The sequence below is a fragment of the Schistocerca piceifrons genome, chromosome 10 (genome assembly GCF_021461385.2).
Source record: "Schistocerca piceifrons isolate TAMUIC-IGC-003096 chromosome 10, iqSchPice1.1, whole genome shotgun sequence".
NCBI lineage: Eukaryota > Metazoa > Arthropoda > Insecta > Orthoptera > Acrididae > Schistocerca > Schistocerca piceifrons.
In genome coordinates this window covers 31,609,648-31,630,222 of record NC_060147.1, presented here as the reverse complement: position 1 = coordinate 31,630,222, position 20,575 = coordinate 31,609,648, and the positions used below count along the sequence as shown (strand labels likewise).

The 20,575-nt window shown below is 41.9% G+C and overlaps 1 protein-coding gene across 1 annotated transcript in view; it reads left to right on the top strand.

Moving 5' to 3' along the window:
- LOC124718656 overlaps positions 1-20,575 on the top strand; it is an 88,899-nt gene that overhangs the window by 60,037 nt on the left and 8,287 nt on the right. The gene's annotated exons all lie outside the window — the stretch shown is intronic.

The following is a 20,575-nucleotide window of genomic DNA, read 5'->3' as shown; positions in this document are numbered from 1 at the left end:
GATACATTTTGGCTCTAAACCTGATGTTAGCACGTAGTCTAACTTAATTTAAATTCATCTAATAACAAAGATGATGTGACTTACCATACGAAAGCGCTGGCAGGTCGATAGACACACAAACAAACACAATCCTACACACAAAATTCTAGCTTTCACTACCAACAGTTGCTTCATCAGGAAAGAGGGAAGGAGAGGGAAAGACAAAAGGATGTGGGTTTTAAGGGAGAGGGTAAGGAGTCATTCCAATCCCGGGAGCGTAAAGACTTACCTTAGGGGGGAAAAAAGGACAGGTATACGCTCGCACACACACCCATATCCATCTGCACATACACGGACACAAGCAGACATTTGTAAAGGCCTCTGCTTGTCTGCTTGTGTCTGTGTATGTGTGGTTGGATATGGGTGTGTGTGCGAGTGTATACCTGTCCTTTTTTCCTCATAAGGTAAGTCTTTCCGCTCCCGGAATTGGAATGACTCCTTACCCTCTCCCTTAAAACCCACATCCTTTCGTCTTTCCCTCTCCTTCCCTCTTTCCTGATGAAGCAACTGTTGGTTGCGAAAGCTAGAATTTTGTGTGTACGATTGTGTTTGTTTGTGTGTCTATCGACCTGCCAGCGCTTTCGTATGGTAAGTCACATCATCTTTGTTTTTAGATATATTTTTCCCGCGTGGAATGTTTCCCTCTATTATATTCATATCATTATTTAAATTCAGTAATTCCACCCTCTTTCTTCCCCTCTTCAACATGATATCACTAACACCTACACCTTATAATGTGTTCAAGAGCTCTCAAATTATACTTCTACACTGCCCATTCACATTAATGTGACCAGTGCCTACGTTTGATGTTAACAAGCAGTAACCACTCACAGACTGCAGGCAGCACTAGTAGTAGAGGGCACATAAAGAGTGTAGAGGGAGTGCGAAAAAACGATGCAGTCATTGTCACAATATGGAAACAGACCGATTTACCTGCTGTCCGAAAGAGCACGATAATTGGCTTTCGGACCAACAAAATGGCACTATCCAAAACTGGCACTGGGACAACTGTGGTGCATAATGGGTCACAGATGACAGGGGTGAACAATGACTGTAGAGATGTGTATGGATGAACCGACGTGCAACTGTTGAGCAACTGGCCACCCAGTTCAACCGAGCGGCTTCTAACAATGTCTCCTCAATGACAGTCTAGTGAATGTTGCTGTCTATGGTCCTCTGTAGCGGGTGCCTGGTTAATGCACTCGTGCTGATTGCTGTTTACCTGGACGGAGGCAGAAATTAGCACACCAGTACCCCAACTGAACATCTACTGAGTAGCAACAGGTGGCCTTTTCTGTTGAACCACGTTTTGTGCTCCATCGGACAAGTGGCCACTGGTGTGTACATTGTGAACCATCTGGAAGCAAACGCCCTGCAACAATCGTCAGAAGAGTGTAGGCTGCAGGGAGGAGTGTTATGGTCTGGGGAACACTTTTGTGGCATTTCCTGTGTAATGTCATCATTCTTAAAGGCACTGTGGATCAGCACAAGTATGCATCTATCCTTGAGGAACCATGTCCACCCCAGTATGCAGATAATGCAGTTTGCTTTTCCTCAACACAATGACCTCTACCAACGGAAAAGTGCAACATGTCAGGCATCTCACAATCTACACATGTGATTAAAGGTATCTGGATACCTGGCTGGAAATGAATTAAGTCTCTGCCACCCTGCATCGGCAATGCTGGAATTCAGTAAGGTGTCAGCCCACCCTTAGCCTCTGACAGCTTCCACTCTCGCAGGCATACATTCATTCAGGTGCTGGAAGGTTTCTTGGGAATGGCGGCCCATTCTTCACGGAGTGCTGCACTGAGGCACAAAGTTGGCGTTCCAAAACATCCCAAAGGTGTTGTATAGGAGTCAGGTCAGGTCTGTGTGCAGGCCAGTCCATTACAGGGATGTTATTGTCATGTAACCACTCTGCCACAGGCCGTGCATAATGAACAGGTGCTCGAACGTGTTGAAAAGATGCAGTTGCCATCCCCAAATTGCTCTTCAACAGTGGGAAGCAAGAAGGTGCTTAAAACATCAATGTTGGCCTGTGCTGTGATAGTGCTGGGCCCCCTCCTTGAAAAACACGACCACACTATAACACCACCGCCTCCGAATTTTATTGTTGGCACTACACGCTGGCAGATGATGTTCTCCAGGCATTTGCCATACCCCCAGCCTGCCATTGGATCACCACACTGTTTGTCATGTTTGGTCATTCCACACAATGTTTTTCCACTGTTCAATCGTTCAACGTTTACACTCCTTACACCAAGCAACGTGTCGTTTGGCATTTACCGCCGTGATGTGTTGCTTATGAGCAGCCACTCGACCGTGAAAAAGTTTTCTCACCTCCCGCCTAACTGTCACAGTAGTTGCAGTGGATCCTGATGCAGTTTGGAATTCCTGTGTGATGATCTGGATAGATGTCTGCCTGTTACACATTACGAGCCTCTTCGACTGTCGGCGGTCTCTGCCAGTCAACAGACGAGGTCGGCCTGTACACTTTTGTGCTGTGCGTGTCCCTTCACATTTCCACTTCACTATCACATCAGAAACAGTGGACCGAGGGATGTTTAGGAGTGTGGAAATCTCGGATACTGACGTATGGCACAAGTGAGACCCAATCACCTGACTACATTCGAAGTCCGTGAGTTTCGCAGAGCACTGCATTCTGCACTCTCATGATGTCTAAAATGAAAAACATATGTTTTTGGGGGTATCTGGATGTTTTTGATCATATAGTGTATGTGCATGCGTGATGACTGGGTGTTGTGTGATGTCCTTAGGTTAGTTAGGTTTAAGTAGTTCTAAGTTCTAGGGGACTGATGAGCATAGATGTTAAGTCCCATAGTGCTCAGAGCCATTTGAACCATTTTTTGTATGTGCATGGCTTGAAGAGCACCAGGATGGGTTTACCGTACTCCCTGGATTTAAATCCAATAGATAATCTGTGGAAGCACCTCGATTTGGCTGTTCCCGTCATGGATCCTCAACCGAGAAACCTAGCACAGCTGGCCACAGCACTGGAGTCGACATGGATCCAGATCCCTGTCGGTAGCTTCCAGAATGACACTGATTCTTCTTCCTGCAGATGTTGCAGCAGCCTGCGCTGTAAAATGTGGTTATACAGGCTTTTGACTGTTGGTGGCATTAATACGAATGGACAGTGTATGGTACCAGAATGCAGCTGTGCGGGATTTATACATTGCACGATGCTGGAATCGCGTAGGTACATTCATTAACTGGTGTTCTCTCAGGGTATGCTGAAAAAAATAATAGTTTCACTTTCTGCCACCAGGTGAAAATGTGGCACTGTAAGCAGTCAGAATGAAAACGTTTTCTGTTTTGAAGTCAGTATGATGCAATTGCTATTGAGAAGAAAGACTGTGCTCTGCTGGTAAAGTTGTTACATAAGAACGGCAGCAGTAGCAGCATTGCATTGCAGGAATATCGCTGTCAGAAGAGGCCCCATGTTAATGAATGGGCTAAAGAATATGACCAAGATATGTGAAGAAACGGGTGAATTAGGCAGTGCAGCAGGAAGAGGAAGGCGGCCCATTCCATTTGCAACTGTTGATGAAGTTCCTGTAGTTATAGCTGACTGTGCAGCACACACCTTAAATTCTGCAGCCAGTGCTCGAATAGCATCGCGAGAATTCTCTCTCCCTGCTCAACAGTTCAAAAGATTTTGCAGTGCATTTTATGCTGGTGTCCATAAGATTTCAGAATGTGCACCGAATGAAGCCCCAAGATAGGCTGGAACACCCTAACTTTGTGCTTTGTTTTTTGGCATTCATGGCAATAAGTGACTTGTGGCCTGGGAACATTCTTTGGATGGATGACATTTTACTCTGTACGGGGCCATGAATATACAGAACTATCGGATGTGGGGTTCGACTCTGCCCGCATGTTGTACAAAGCTCCTTATTCTCAGTCCGTTTTCCTTCGAGGAGGTGACACCTCCTGGGGCTGTTAGTTGTACAGTGGTATCTGCATGTCGTGAGGACCTCCTTGTGCAATTTTTGATTCCAGCTTTGCAAGAACAATATCATATTGAACACGTGTTGTAACAGACAGTTGTGCGAAATACTTTTGAATGCAGTTTTCTGAAATCTGTCTTGAGCGGCTAGCTTGGCAGCCCACACGCAATGGAAATACCTTGGACCTCATAGCTACAGACAGGCTAGATCTTATCGACAATGTCAGTATACCAGGTGTACCGATATGAAATGAGCGTTAAGATACAAATGTGTCGATAGGGAACATTTGTTGTGAATGAGCCTTAATGTTTTTTTGTTTGGTTGGTGTGACATCTGTCAAAGATGTTTAGTATACATCAAGTCATGGAACAAACAAAATCATATGTTTTCATCGTGTTAACAATGTCGAATTTTGTACCAGAAAGTGATGATTTGCGGAAAGCATTAATCTTTTGTTTTCATTTGAAAAAAGTGCTGCAGAGTCACATCGAATGCTTGTCGAGGCATATGGTGATCGTGGTCTATCAGAAGCAACGTGCAAAAGATGGTTTCAATGATTCAGAAATAATGATTTTGATGAAAGAAATGAAGAAGATGGAAGACCACCAAAAAAGTTCAAAGATGCCGAATTGCAAGCAATATTGGATGTAGATGATACTTTGGGTGAGAAGCAAATGGCAGCAATGCTGAATGTTGCACAACAATCAATTTCTGACCGTTTGAGAGCTATGGGAAAGATCCAGAAGTGTGGAAAATGGGTTTCACATGAATTGAATGAAAGACAGATGGAAAACTGAAAAACCATTTGTCAAATTTTGCTTCAAAGACATGAAAGAAAATCAATTTTGCATCGAGTTGTTACTGGCGATGAAAAATGGATTTATTTTAAGAATCCTAAACTGGAAAAATCATGGGTTAATCTGGGACAACCATCAACATCGACTGCAAAACCAGATCGATTCGGCTAGAAGAAAATGCTCTGTGTTTGTTGGGATCAGAACGGTGTGGTGTATCATGAGCTTCTAAAACATGGTGAAACTGTGAATACTAATCACTACAGACAACGAATGATCAATTTGGACTATGCATTGATCAAAAGAAGACCAGAATCGGCCAGAAGACATGGCAAAGTAATTTTTTTTACACAACAATGCATCTGCACACAAAGCAAAACTGGTTCAGGATACAATCAAAACACTTGGCTGGGAGCTGCTACCCCATCCGCCGTATTCACCAGACGTGGCCCCTTCCGACTACCATTTGTTTTCATCAATGGAACATGCATTGGCTGAGGAACGCTTCGATTCCTACGAACAAGTCAAAAATTGGGTGTCTGATAGGTTTGCTTCAAAAGACGAACATTTCTATTAGCGTAGTGTCCACAAATTGCCAGAAAAGTGGTCAAATTGTATAGAAAGCGATGGTCAATGCTTAGAATAAAATGTGTTTACTTTTCAATTCAAAATTAGTGTTTCATTTTCACAAAAAAACTCTCATTTCATACCGGTACACCTGGTAGAAACAGGGATTAGCGATATGTCATTATAGCAATTATGGTTACGGAAGTTCATAAATCAGTCACGAAGACTATGAGCATGTTTCTGCTAGATAGTGCAGACAAGCAGTTGGTACTATCTTGCTTACAGAGTGAATTGACGTCATTTACTTCCAGTTAGATGGATGTAGAGGAATTATGGGCAACGCTTAAGCAGATTGTGAATCGTGGTTTGAAGAGTTATGTGCCTGGTAAGTGAATAAAGGATGGAAAAGACCCACCGTGGTTTAATAATGAAATTTAAATTTGGAAGATGTTGAGCAAGCAGAGGCTGTTGCACTCTAGATTCAAAAGAGAATGCACAAATGACAACAAACAAAGATTAGTAGAGATTCGTGCAGCTGTGAAAAGATCTATGCGCAAAGTATGTAACAACTACCACAGGCACACCTTGGCAACAGAGCTGGCAGAGAACCAGAGAAAATTCTGGTCCTGTGTAAAATCACTGAGTGGGTCTAAGGCTTCCATTCAGTCCCTTGTTGACCAGTCTTGTGTGGCAGTTGAAGATAACAAAGCGAAAGCTGAAGTTCTAAATTAAACAACGGATACTTCAGGTATGAATATCAACACAGTCACATATTGTTTTCAGCCACAGCCTTCATCAGTAAACACACGCACACGCACTCGTGCGCAAGCACACCTCATGCACACATCTGCCAGCTCCAGCTTTCGGACAAGAATGGAAGTTCTAAATTTCACTTTCAAGAAATCATTCAAGTGGAGAATTGTACAAAGACACCATCATTTGACCATCGGACAGACTCCTTTATGGACAGCATAGTAATAAGCATCAGTGACTTAGAGAGACAACTGAAAGATTCGAAAGCAAATAAGTGAATCACTGTTCTGTTTTACGAAGAGTACCCTACAGTATTAGCCCCTTACCTGGCTCGCATTCATCACAAATCTCTTGCGCAGCACAAAGTCACAAGTGACTGGGAAAAAGCACAGGTAACTCCTGTATATAAGAAGGGTAAAAGAATGGACCTGCAAAATTAGAGACCATATCCTAGGTAAAAAGACGAGGGCTAGTAGTAGGTAAAAAGACGAGGGCTAGTAGAAATCCTTGGGTAACAGAAGAAATATTGAATTTAATTGATGAAAGGAGAAAATATAAAAATGCAGTAAGTGAAACAGGCAAAAAGGAATACAAACGTCTCAAAAATGAGATCGACAGGAAGTGCAAAATGGCTAAGCAGAGATGGCTAGAGGACAAATGTAAGGATGTAGAGGCCTATCTCACTAGGGGTAAGATAGATACCGCCTACAGGAAAATTAAAGAGACCTTTGGAGATAAGAGAACGACTTGTATGAATATCAAGAGCTCAGATGGAAACCCAGTTCTAAGCAAAGAAGGGAAAGCAGAAAGGTGGAAGGAGTATATAGAGGGTCTATACAAGGGCGATGTACTTGAGGACAATATTATGGAAATGGAAGAGGATGTAGATGAAGATGAAATGGGAGGTATGATACTGCGTGAAAAGTTTGACAGAGCACTGAAAGACCTGAGTCGAAACAAAGCCCCCGGAGTAGACAATATTCCATTGGAACTACTGACGACCGTGGGAGAGCCAGTCCTGACAAAACTCTACCATCTGGTGAGGAAGATGTATGAGACAGGCGAAATACCCTCAGACTTCAAGAAGAATATAATAATTCCAATCCCAAAGAAAGCAGGTGTTGACAGATGTGAAAATTACCGAACAATCAGCTTAATAAGTCACAGCTGCAAAATACTAACACGAATTCTTTACAGACGAATGGAAAAACTAGTAGAAGCCAACCTCGGGGAAGATCAGTTTGGATTCCGTAGAAACACTGGAACACGTGAGGCAATACTGACCTTACGACTTATCTTAGAAGAAAGATTAAGGAAAGGCAAACCTACGTTTCTAGCATTTGTAGACTTAGAGAAAGCTTTTGACAATGTTGACTGGAATACTCTCTTTCAAATTCTAAAGGTGGCAGGGGTAAAATACAGGGAGCGAAAGGCTATTTACAATTTGTACAGAAACCAGATGGCAGTTATAAGAGTCGAGGGACATGAAAGGGAAGCAGTGGTTGGGAAGGGAGTAAGACAGGGTTGTAGCCTCTCCCCGATGTTGTTCAATCTGTATATTGAGCAAGCAGTAAAGGAAACAAAAGAAAAATTCGGAGTAGGTATTAAAATTCATGGAGAAGAAATAAAAACTTTGAGGTTCGCCGATGACATTGTAATTCTGTCCGAGACAGCAAAGGACTTGGAAGAGCAGTTGAATGGAATGGACAGTGTCTTGAAAGGAGGATATAAGATGAACATCAACAAAAGCAAAACAAGGATAATGGAATGTAGCCTAATTAAGTCGGGTGATGCTGAGGGAATTAGATTAGGAAATGAGGCACTTAAAGTAGTAAAGGAGTTTTGCTATTTGGGGAGCAAAATAACTGATGATGGTCGAAGTAGAGAGGATATAAAATGTAGGCTGGCAATGGCAAGGAAAGCGTTTCTGAAGAAGAGAAATTTGTTAACATCCAGTATTGATTTAAGTGTTAGGAAGTCATTTCTGAAAGTATTCGTATGGAGTGTAGCCATGTATGGAAGTGAAACATGGACGATAAATAGTTTGGACAAGAAGAGAATAGAAGCTTTCGAAATGTGGTGCTACAGAAGAATGCTGAAGATTAGATGGGTAGATCACATAACTAATGAGGAAGTATTGAATAGGATTGGGGAGAAGAGAAGTTTGTGGCACAACTTGACCAGAAGAAGGGATCGGTTGGTAGGACATGTTCTGAGGCATCAAGGGATCACCAATTTAGTATTGGAGGGCAGCGTGGAGGGTAAAAATCGTAGAGGGAGACCAAGAGATGAATACACTAAGCAGATTCAGAAGGATGTAGGTTGCAGTAGGTACTGGGAGATGAAAAAGCTTGCACAGGATAGAGTAGCATGGAGAGCTGCATCAAACCAGTCTCAGGACTGAAGACCACAACAACAACAACATCCCTAACTATGATTTGCTGCAGTATCCATGAACATATTCTCAGTGTGAATATAATAAATATTTTTGAGACTGGGAAGCTTACGTCTAAGATCAGCATGGTTTTAGGGAGCATAGCTCATGTGAAACTCAGATTTCCCTTTTTTCATGTTATACTGCGAACTATGGATGAGGGGCACGGGTGGATTCTGTATTTCCAGATTTCTGGAAAGCATTTGACACAGTGCCCCCACTGCAAGCTGTTAATAAAGGTACAAGCATGTGGAATAAGTTCACAGATATGTGAGTGGCCTGAAAACTTCTGAAGTAATAGAACCCAGTGTGTTGTCCTCGACAGCCAGAGTTCATCAGACAGGAGTATCGTCAGGAGTGCCCCAGGGAAGTGTGATAGGACTGATATTGTTCTCTATATACATAATTGATTTGGTGGATGGGGTGGGCAGCAATCTGTGATTGATTGCTGACAATGCTGTGGTGTATGGTTAGGTGTCAAAGTTTAGTGATTGTTAGAAGATACAAGATGACTTAGGCAAAATTTCTAGTTGTGATGAATGGCAGCCAGCTACAAATGTGGAAATATCTAAGTTAAGGTGGATGAGTAGGGAGAACAAACCTATAATGTTCAGTTACAGTATTACTAGTGTCCTGCTTGACACAGTCAAGTTGTTTGAATACCAGTACTATGGTGTTGAATGCAGGTGGTCAACATTGCTTTATTTGGACAATTTTAGGAAAGTTTAGTTCACCTGTAAAGGTTACAAAATGTAGGACACTGGTGCGACATATTCTTCAATACTACTGGAGTGTTTGGGATCCTTAACAGGTTGGATTGAAAGAGGATATTGAAGCAATTCAGAGACGGGCTGCTAGATTTGTTACCGGTAGGTTTGAAAATTACATAAGTGTTATGGAGATGGTATGGGAACTGAAATGGGACTCACTGGAGGTCACATGACTTTGTTTTGGGGGAGAATGTTGAGAACTGGCATTTGAAGCTGACTGCCAAATGATTCTACTGCCACCAACATACATTGCAAGTAAGGACCACAAAAATAAGATAAGAAGAATTAGGGCTCATATGGAGGAATATAGACAGTCGTTTTTCCCCCACTTTGTTTGCAAATGTAACAGGAAAGGAAATGAGTAGTAGTGGTGCAGGGCACGCTCTGCTACCCCCCATACAGTGGCTGTGTAAATGTAGATGTAGCTGTATGCCTACGATCACTTTCCCGTGCGGTCCAGCATCGACCCTTGTCACACAGCTGCCCCACAAATCTGGATACTGAATGATTTGACCTGCTGGCGAAAGGTAGAGAGCCACAGTGAGGCTCCTGTCATACCTGAAAACCTGTCAGGTGCTTACGAGACTATCTCAAACGAGTACGCAACACCTCCCTATCCTTGACAGTGACCACTCACACTGGCAATGTTCACACCCCTTATATACCCTTCTGTCAACCTGTAAGAAGCATTTGACAATGTCAAACGGTGTGCAATTTTCAAAATTCTGAGGAAAGTATGGGTAAGCTATATGGAAAGACAGGTAATACATAGGTTGGAACTTAGTGGCAAGACTGCTGTGGAGACAGTATGCAATGGAATCTACTATTGTCACTGATAGCACACGTTGTTAACATACCTACCTTACCTCCGGGCAAATGGACTCGCCCGTCCCACGTCACCGGCGTGTGCCCAGTCGAGGGAAACACAGTCACTTGTGAGCGAGCGGCTTAGCCTAATGGTGTCACTATGTTTTCGAAACAGGAGCAACGGAGTTGGATCGAGATTGAATGTGCCAGAGGTCGTACAGCACGGCAGTGTTGTCGAAGTCTTCAAGAGGCGTGCGGGGAATTGGCATTGCCGTACAGAACAGTGGCACCTTGGGTAAAAGCCTGCAACGAAGGTCGGAAAACTGTGGCAGGCATGCGTCGGGCAGGTCGTCCTAGCATCTCTGAAGAAGTAGTGCATTCTGTTGCCGTGTTAGTGGATAGTGATCGACGCCATACGATTCGTGAGCTCGCCCACGAAACCGGACTAGCGCATACGACTGTGCTTTGCTTCCTGAAGGAACGCCAGGGCATGCGAAAAATTGCATCATGATGAGTTCTGCAGGAATTGACGGAAATACAGAAATGGATGCGTTAAGGCACTGCTCGGATGCACTTGGAACAGTATGAGCGCAAAGGAGAGGCTTTCTTATGCCGTATCTTAACACTGGATGAGACATGGGTCACATCAAACGAGCCAAAACTGAAATGCCAATCCAACGAATGGCGTCATTATGGGTTGCCGCTAAAGTTGAAAGTGCATCAGAGCCCCAGTATGGCGAAGGTTATGGTGATTCTCATCTACACTGTGATGGTGTTATCCTAACGCACTATGTTCCTCCGAGGCAGACCGTCAATGCACAGTATTACTGTTCATTTTTGGAGCATCACCTGCGACCAGCTTTGCGGAAGAAGTGGCGACACTTTCTGCGCAACCCACCCATCATTTTGCACGACAATGCGCGGGCGCATACAGCGCAAGCTGTGGCTGCTCTGTTCAGCCGATGAGACTGGGAAGTACTGTACCATCCACCATGCTCCCCAGACATACATTCTTGTGACTTTAATTTGATTCCAAAGGTGAAGGAAGCACTGTGTGGCATTCGCTTCAGAACTGGTCCTGAGATTCGGCAAGCAGTAGACTGCTCCATTCGCACCATCAACAGAACAGGCTCTGCTAACGGTATACTTCGCTTTCCACATCACTGGCAATGGGTTCTACACAATGCTGGTGACTGCTTTTGAAGACAACAACAGGTGCAAACATGTAACTCTTTTGAAACTTCCTGGCAGATTAAAACTGTGTGCCGGACTGAGACTCGAACTCGGGACCTTTGCCTTTTGCGGGCAAGTGCTCTATCGACTGAGCTACCCAGGTACAACTCACGCCCCGTCCTCACAGCTTTACTTCTGCCAGTACCTCGTCTCCTACCTTCCAAACTTTACAGAAGCTCTCCCATGAACCTTGCAGAACTAGCACTCCTGAAGGAAAGGATATTGCAGAGACATGGCTTAGCCACAGCCTGGGGGATGTTTCTAGAATGAAAATATTTTGTATTGTTTGTGAATAAATAGTTGCCACTATTTAAGTTCCAGTCCTTGTATACAGTGTGTACAAGAACCGAGAGGGAATAATAAGAGTGGGAGACCAAGAACAAGTGCACAAAAATAAGAATGTAAGACAGGGATATCGTCTTTTGCCCCTGTTGTTCAATCAGTGTGTCAAAAAAACGGTGATGGAAATAAAAGAATGCTTCAAGAGTGGAATTAAAATTTGAGGTGAAAGGATATCAATGCTAAGATTTTCTGATGACATTGCTATCCTTGGTGATAGTGAAGAAAAATTACAGGATTTGCTGAATTGAATGAACAGTCTAATGAGTACACAGTATGGATTGAAAGTAAGTTCAAGAGAGACGAAAGTAATGAGCAGTAGCAGAAATGAGAACAGTGAGAAACTTAATATCAGAATTGGCAATCACGAAGTTGGTTAAGGTAGACTTCTACTCAGTCAACAAAATAGCCCATGATGGATGGAGGAAGGAGGACAGGAAAAGTAGACTAGCACTGACAGAAGGCGCATTTCTGGGCAAAAGAAGTCCACTAGTCTCAAACATAGGGCTTAATTTGAGGAGGAAGTTTCTAGAATGTATGTTATGTTTAGAGCTCAGCATTGTGTGACTGTGAGACACAGACTGTGGGAAAACTGGAACAGAAGAGAATTGAAGTATTTGATATGTGGTGCTACAGAAGAATGTTGAAAATTAGATAGACTGATAAGGTAAGGAATGAGGAGGTTCTCTGCAGAATCGCTGAGGAAATTAATATACAAAAAACACTGACAAGAAGAAGGGAAAGGATGATAGGACATTTGTTAGGACATCAGGAAATAACTTGCATGGTACTTGAGGGAGCTGTAGAGGAAGACAGAGTGTGGGATACATCTAGCAAATAATTGAGGATGTAGGTTGCAACTGCTGCTCTGAGATGGAAAGTCTGGCACAGAAGAGGATATTGTGGTGAGCCACTTCAAACCAGACAGAAGACTAATGCCTCAAAAAGACTGATGACTCAAAGTTCACTACCAGGCCTGGTAAGAACACTAAACACAAACAACAATAATGCACGCTGGTGATCGTTCTGCCTGTCAGAGAGAATGGCAACTATAGTCATTTACATACCCACCATTGTGTATGTGTGTGAAGTTACAATACCTTACCATATCTTCTCAATGCTTAATTTTTTATCAGCCTATGATTATTGAAATAAAGAAAGCGAAACTTTTTCTTAGCATAACAGCGAATAAGGTATGTGGATACATGACAATAATGGAAATACATAATTATATAATGGAAGGGAACATTCCACGTTGTTGTTGTTGTGGTCTTCAGTCCTGAGACTGGTTTGATGCAGCTCTCCATGCTACTCTATCCTGTGCAAGCTTTTTCATCTCCCAGTACCTACTGCAACCTACATCCTTCTGAATCTGCTTAGTGTATTCATCTCTTGGTCTCCCTCTACGATTTTTACCCTCCACACTCCCCTCCAATACTAAATTGGTGATCCCTTGATGCCTCAGAACATGTCCTACCAACCGATCCCTTCTTCTGGTCAAGTTGTGCCACAAACTTCTCTTCTCCCCAATCCTATTCAATACCTCCTCATTAGTTATGTGATCTACCCATCTAATCTTCAGCATTCTTCTGTAGCACCACATTTCGAAAGCTTCTATTCTCTTCTTGTCCAAACTATTTATTGTCCATGTTTCACTTCCATACATGGCTACACTCCATACGAATACTTTCAGAAATGACTTCCTGACACTTAAATCAATATTGGATGTTAACAAATTTCTCTTCTTCAGAAACGCTTTCCTTGCCATTGCCAGCCTACATTTTATATCCTCTCTACTTCGACCATCATCAGTTATTTTGCTCCCCAAATAGCAGAACTCCTTTACTACTTTAAGTGCCTCATTTCCTAATCTAATTCCCTCAGCATCACCTGACTTAATTAGACTACATTCCATTATCCTTGTTTTGCTTTTGTTGATGTTCATCTTATATCCTCCTTTCAAGACACTGTCCATTCCATTCAACTGCTCTTCCAAGTCCTTTGCTGTCTCTGACAGAATTACAATGTCATCGGCGAACCTCAAAGTTTTTATTTCTACTCCATGAATTTTAATACCTACTCTGAATTTTTCTTTTGTTTCCTTTACTGCTTGTTCAATATACAGATTGAACAACATCGGGGAGAGGCTACAACCCTGTCTTACTCCCTTCCCAACCACTGCTTCCCTTTCATGTCCCTCGACTCTTATAACTGCCATCTGGTTTCTGTACAAATTGTAAATAGCCTTTCGCTCCCTGTATTTTACCCCTGCCACCTTTAGAATTTGAAAGAGAGTATTCCAGTCAACATTGTCAAAAGCTTTCTCTAAGTCTACAAATGCTAGAAACGTAGGTTTGCCTTTCCTTAATCTTTCTTCTAAGATAAGTCGTAAGGTCAGTATTGCCTCACGTGTTCCCGTGTTTCTACGGAATCCAAACTGATCTTCCCCGAGGTTGGCTTCTACTAGTTTTTCCATTCGTCTGTAAAGAATTCGTGTTAGTATTTTGCAGCTGTGACTTATTAAGCTGATAGTTCGGTAATTTTCACATCTGTCAACACCTGCTTTCTTTGGGATTGGAATTATTATATTCTTCTTGAAGTCTGTGGGTATTTCGCCTGTTTCATACATCTTGCTCACCAGATGGTAGAGTTTTGTCAGGACTGGCTCTCCCACGGCCGTCAGTAGTTCCAATGGAATATTGTCTACTCCGGGGGCTTTGTTTCGACTCAGGTCTTTCAGTGCTCTGTCAAACTCTTCACGCAGTATCATATCTCCCATTTCATCTTCATCTACATCCTCTTCCATTTCCATAATATTGTCCTCAAGTACATCGCCCTTGTATAGACCCTCTATATACTCCTTCCACCTTTCTGCTTTCCCTTCTTTGCTTAGAACTGGATTTCCATCTGAGCTCTTGATATTCATACAAGTCGTTCTCTTATCTCCAAAGGTCTCTTTAATTTTCCTGTAGGCGGTATCTATCTTACCCCTAGTGAGATAGGCCTCTACATCCTTACATTTGTCCTCTAGCCATCCCTGCTTAGCCATTTTGCACTTCCTGTCGATCTCATTTTTGAGATATTTGTATTCCTTTTTGCCTGTTTCACTTACTGCATTTTTATATTTTCTCCTTTCATCAATTAAATTCAATATTTCTTCTGTTACCCAAGGATTTCTACTAGCCCTCGTCTTTTTACCTACTTGATCCACTGCTGCCTTCACTACTTCATCCCTCAAAGTTACCCATTCTTCTTCTACTGTATTTATTTCCCCCATTCCTGTCAATTGCTCCCTTATGCTCTCCCTGAATCTCTGTACAACCTCTGGTTCTTTTAGTTTATCCAGGTCCCATCTCCTTAAATTCCCACCTTTTTGCAGTTTCTTCAGTTTTAATCTACAGGTCATAACCAATAGATTGTGGTCAGAGTCCACATCTGCCCATGGAAATGTCTTACAATTTAAAACCTGGTTCCTAAATCTCTGTCTTACCATTATATAATCTATCTGATACCTTTTAGTATCTCCAGGGTTCTTCCATGTATACAACCTTCTTTCATGATTCTTAAACCAAGTGTTAGTTATGATTATGTTGTGCTCTGTGCAAAATTCTACCAGGCGGCTTCCTCTTTCATTTCTGTCCCCCAATCCATATTCACCTACTATGTTTCCTTCTCTCCCTTTTCCTACACTCGAATTCCAGTCACCCATGACTATTAAATTTTCGTCTCCCTTCACAATCTGAACAATTTCTTTTATTTCATCATACATTTCTTCAATTTCTTCGTCATCTGCACATTCCACGTGGGAAAAATTATATATAAAAACAAAGATGAGGTGACTTACGGAACAAAAGCACTGGCAGGTCGATAGACACACAAACAAGCACAAACATACACACAAAATTCAAGCTTTCGCAACAAACTGTTGCCTCATCAGGAAAGAGGGAAGGAGAGGGGAAGACGAAAGGAAGTGGGTTTTAAAGGAGAGGGTAAGGAGTCATTCCAATCCCGGGAGCGGAAAGACTTACCTTAGGGGGAAAAAAGGACAGGTATACACTCGCACACACGCACATATCCATCCACACATACAGACACAAGCAGACATATTTTTCCCCCTAAGGTAAGTCTTTCCGCTCCCGGGATTGGAATGACTCCTTACCCTCTCCTTTAAAACCCACTTCCTTTCGTCTTCCCCTCTCCTTCCCTCTTTCCTGATGAGGCAACAGTTTGTTGCGAAAGCTTGAATTTTGTGTGTATGTTTGTGTTTGTTTGTGTGTCTATCGACCTGCCAGCGCTTTTGTTCGGTAAGTCACCTCATCTTTGTTTTTATATAAGAAATACATAATTAGTGCCACAGGACTCCGAGATTGCAGACATGCTGTTTATGCCCAGATGACAGTTTCTTAACAAACATTGAAAATCTATCATAAGATAATTAATTTTTTTACAACAAAATAAATATAGTATAGTGCCCAGTTTCATTACTATGCCTAGTCTTTTACATTATCAGTCGACAACCCCAATATTTCACACTGTATTAGTGTATACGTGATATATGAGAAAGTTAACTGCCAAGAGTAGTGTCTTCATGAGTGAAAAAGAAAAGTTAGTTTTCCTGTGCAAATCAGGCAGGGGTCCACAGATTGTGGTCTAGTGGCTAGCATTGCTACCTCTGAATCACGGGGTCCTGGGTTTGATTCCCAGCCGAGTCGGGGATTTTCTCTGCTTGGGAACTGGGTGTTTGTGTTGCCCTCACCATCGTTTGGGAAGTGATGAGATTGGAACCAGAAAGATTGGGAACTTGTGTGGGCACTAATGATTATGATGTTTAGTGCTCCACAAACCACCATCACCATCATCATCATCATTATTATTATCATCAAATCGGGCGGGTAATATGTATGTGCAAGAAAATAGCTTTGATCAATTGTGCTTGGTGCAGAGGATCTCTTTGCTTTATATCAAATATGAGTTGTTGAAGTCTACAGTCAAGTATGCTGATAAACCTTTTCCTCATTAACAGTAAACTTAGTTTAATTTGAAACAATATATAATTTTTATGACAGCTTTCTCTCTCTTGCCGAAGAGTGAAAGAAACAGCAGAAAGAAATATTCTAAAGCATGTGTGTGGCACTCGACTGTGATGTGAACACAGGTCTCTCGCCAGCTGGTGATAGTTAGCACGTGTTCCCTCCTAAAGTGTCTCTTCGATAATGAATGACACTTCACCATTAGAGGCATGCCAGTGCCACATCTTTTTAGAAATATGTATTTGCACAGTGTATGACACAAATGACTAATGGCTAGTTTTGGTCATAAGTAGGTTGGAAACAAATAATCTGATAATAAGGTCAGATGACAGTAGATGACACAGAGTTCCCTGATAACGGTAGGTCGGAAAAGCACTGTTGTGGAGCTACGGCCACAAATCGGCAACTAATCGATAACAATTGCGAGGAAGTCTGTGCACTTTAAAGGGGCCCATCTAATACCTGTTACACTGAAGAGTGCAAGTACCAGTTAAATTAGCTGAAAGTAATGATCTAGCTGAAAAGTCAACGAATAGGCAGACTTTCCTGTCCGTGGCATCCTACATTAGATGCAAATTTTCGCTGAATTTTGCCAAGTAAAGCTCAGCTGTTAAACTGACTGTGCTAATAGAACCGTAGTAGTAGTAGTAGTAGTAGTAGTAGTAGTAGTAGTAATAGTAGTAATAATAATGTTTATTTGTCCATGTTAACTTTACAGTCTTGGACATCGTCATTTTTTGTACAATTACATCAATATCGTCATTCCAAGAATGAATATATACATCGAGTAGCACGTTGTATATCATTCCATGCAATAATGTTATAAACACATTAGCACATTATATATCACTCCATATTTATAATGATTAAATACATCAATTAGCCAATTATAACAATACCACCACTAATATACTGCAGTATGTTAAAGAATAAACTAACAGTACTGCAGCTCAGAATTCTTTTAATGTGTATAAACATCCTTCTATTAACAAATTTTTCAACTTGCCCTTGAAAAGATTGTCTTGGAGTTGTTTTATATTTTTTGGCAACTTATTATAAAATTGTCTCCCAGTTACATATGGACTTGTGGTCTGTAGCTTTCTTGTTAGTCCGTATCCTACGATAGTCACTTTTGGCTCGAGTATTGTAATTATGGACGTCACTGTTCTTTACACTATTTTCCTTGTTCTCGTTTACAAACATTATGGTCTTAAATACATACAATGAGTACACAGTCAGTAATTTATAATTTTTGAAATAGTCTGTACAGGACTGGCGTTTGCTTATGTTAGCAATTATCCTTGTTTAAGGACAAGGGGAGCTATTATATTTGCAAGACTTTTTAGTAAGTAAATATTACCAGAAACCTTTTTACAGATGGAGCCGATATGCTCTTTCTAAGTGAGATGTTCATCAATCAATATGCCTCAAAACTTAAGTTTGTCAGATGTTCCAACTGTAGAAAGTGATTGAGTATGAGTATTATTAAAATGTAGCAAGAACTTTATTACTACAGTCTTGTCCTTATTCAGTGTAAGCTTATTCACTGTAAGCTTATTCACTGTTACATATTCTGTGATCATTTCAAAGTTCTCCTTGTTGCTTTGGATTGCTGCCCGCTCTGTACAGCTCGAACTAATAAGATGTATCATCAGCATAGGTCACTAGTTTGGAGTTTTGTGGCTGTGTTATATCATTAATATATACTGTAAACAAGAATGGTCCAAGTATACTTCCTTGGGGAACTCCACAATTGAGAGTTCTGTATGCTGACTTTACTGTTTGGATCTTACTTTCATTCTTATAATTTAGTTTTGTGCACTGTTTTCTATCACGGAGATAAGAACTTAGTAATTTTAGAGCTACTCCTCCTTACCCGTAATTTTCTAACTTGGATAACAGTACTGCATGATCCACAGAATCGAATGATTTAGACAGATCTAGGGAAGTCCCTATAACTTTGTTTCCTCCATCCAGCCTGTTCAGTAGTTCATGGAAAAAGTTGCTAATGCTTGTTACTTTGTTGAGATGATGATCTGTACTGGAGAAATAGCACTGCATTAAGATACAGAACATGTGGTACTGTAAAATGCAATGTCTAAAGGCCAGACATTTTAGTTTTTGCTGATGTACAGAGAACACTTACTATAAAAAGGGCAATAACAGTGTATTTGGACAAAACAGCCTGCAGGCAAATCCAAATACGCTCTCTTGCCACACAGATTTACTCCAGTACGTGATTGATTGGCTGTATCTATTTGGAAAATTTTTCTCTATTTAATCTTGCATTCATCAGGTTGATTTTTTTCCCCACATCCTGTTTAATGATCATCTTCATATCTTAAGGTTCCACACTTGGTTATTGCTCACCGACAACTAAAACTGATCAAAATTACGAGGGCAGTTCAATAAGTAATGCAACACATTTTTTTTCTGAAACAGGGGTTGTTTTATTCAGCATTGAAATACACCAGGTTATTCCCCAATCTTTTAGCTACACAACACTATTTTTCAACGTAATCTCCATTCAATGCTACGGCCTTACACCACCTTGAAATGAGGGCCTGTATGCCTGCATGGTACCATTCCACTGGTCGAGGTCAGAGCCAACGTCGTACTGCATCAATAACTTCTTCATCATCTGCGTAGTGCCTCCCACGGATTGCGTCCTTCATTGGGCCAAACATATGGAAATCCAACGGTGCGAGATCGGGGCTGTAGGGTGCATGAGGAAGAACAGTCCACTGAAGTTTTGTGAGCTCCTCTCGGGTGCGAAGACTTGTGTGAGGTCTTGCATTGTCATGAAGAAGGAGAAGTTCGTTCAGATTTTTGTGCCTACGAACACGCTGAAGTCGTTTCTTCAATTTCTGAAGAGTAGCACAATACACTTCAGAGTTGATCGTTTGACCGTGGGGAAGGACGTCGAACAGAATAACCCCTTCAGCGTCCCAGAAGACCATAACCATGACTTTACCGGCTGAGGGTATGGCTTTAAACTTTTTCTTGGTAGGGGAGTGGGTGTGGCGCCACTCCATTGATTGCCATTTTGTTTCAGTTTCGAAGTGATGAACCCATGTTTCATCGCCTGTAACAATCTTTGACAAGAAATTGTCACCCTCAGCCACATGACGAGCAAGCAATTCCACACAGATGGTTCTCCTTTGCTCTTTATGGTGTTCGGTTAGACAACGAGGAACCCAGCGGGAACAAACCTTTGAATATCCCAACTGGTGAATAATTGTGACAGCACTACCAACAGAGATGTCAAGTTGAGCACTGAGTTGTTTGATGGTGATCCGTCGATCATCTCGAACGAGTGTGTTCGCACGCTCCGCCATTGCAGGAGTCACAGCTGTGCACGGCCGGCCCGCACGCGGGAGATCAGACAGTCTTGCTTGACCTTGCAGCAATGATGACACACGCTTTGCCCAACGACTCACCGTGCTTTTGTCCACTGCCAGATCACCGTAGACATTCTGCAAGCGCCTATGAATATCTGAGATGCCCTGGTTTTCCGCCAAAAGAAACTCGATCACTGCCCGTTGTTTGCAACGCACATCCGTTACAGACGCCATTTTAACAGCTCCGTACAGCGCTACCACCTGTCGGAAGTCAATGAAACTATACGAGACGAAGCGGGAATGTTTGAAAATATTCCACAAGAAATTTCCGGTTTTTTCAACCAAAATTGGCCGAGAAAAAAAAGTGTTGCATTACTTATTGAACTGCCCTCATAAATGTTTGATATTTGGAAAACTATCATGTTTTGGACCTCGCATGTAGAAAGTGCAAGTGTTCTAACAGTTCCGTCTGGTTGAAATTGGATAGGACATTG